The sequence below is a fragment of the Stigmatopora argus genome, chromosome 2, assembly GCF_051989625.1.
Source record: "Stigmatopora argus isolate UIUO_Sarg chromosome 2, RoL_Sarg_1.0, whole genome shotgun sequence".
In the NCBI taxonomy this organism is placed as follows: domain Eukaryota; kingdom Metazoa; phylum Chordata; class Actinopteri; order Syngnathiformes; family Syngnathidae; genus Stigmatopora; species Stigmatopora argus.
The window spans coordinates 24,395,231-24,395,535 of NC_135388.1; positions in this window are offsets into that span (position 1 = coordinate 24,395,231).

Consider the following 305-nt stretch of genomic DNA (forward strand, 5'->3'; position numbering starts at 1 on the left):
AGAAGCCTAGTGGAGACTTGAACAAAACAAATGGGGATTGTGTCATATTTTGATAATAGTGCAACAAATATACTTTTGATGTTCTTTCAACGCAGTCAATGATAGGGACAGGAATTTCAGTGCACATGTGGTCCGTTTGCTTTGGTGGTTAGTCTCCTGGTGAAGTACTCCTTCATTTTTAGCCCTTTGTGTTAAATTGCGTGCTCTACTTCTTGGAAATGCCCCTAGGCATTCGTGCCTCAAGGTTTCAGGGATGACTTGGCAGTCTCCCGGTCTGTCAGTGTGGGTGGCACATAGGGTTATGA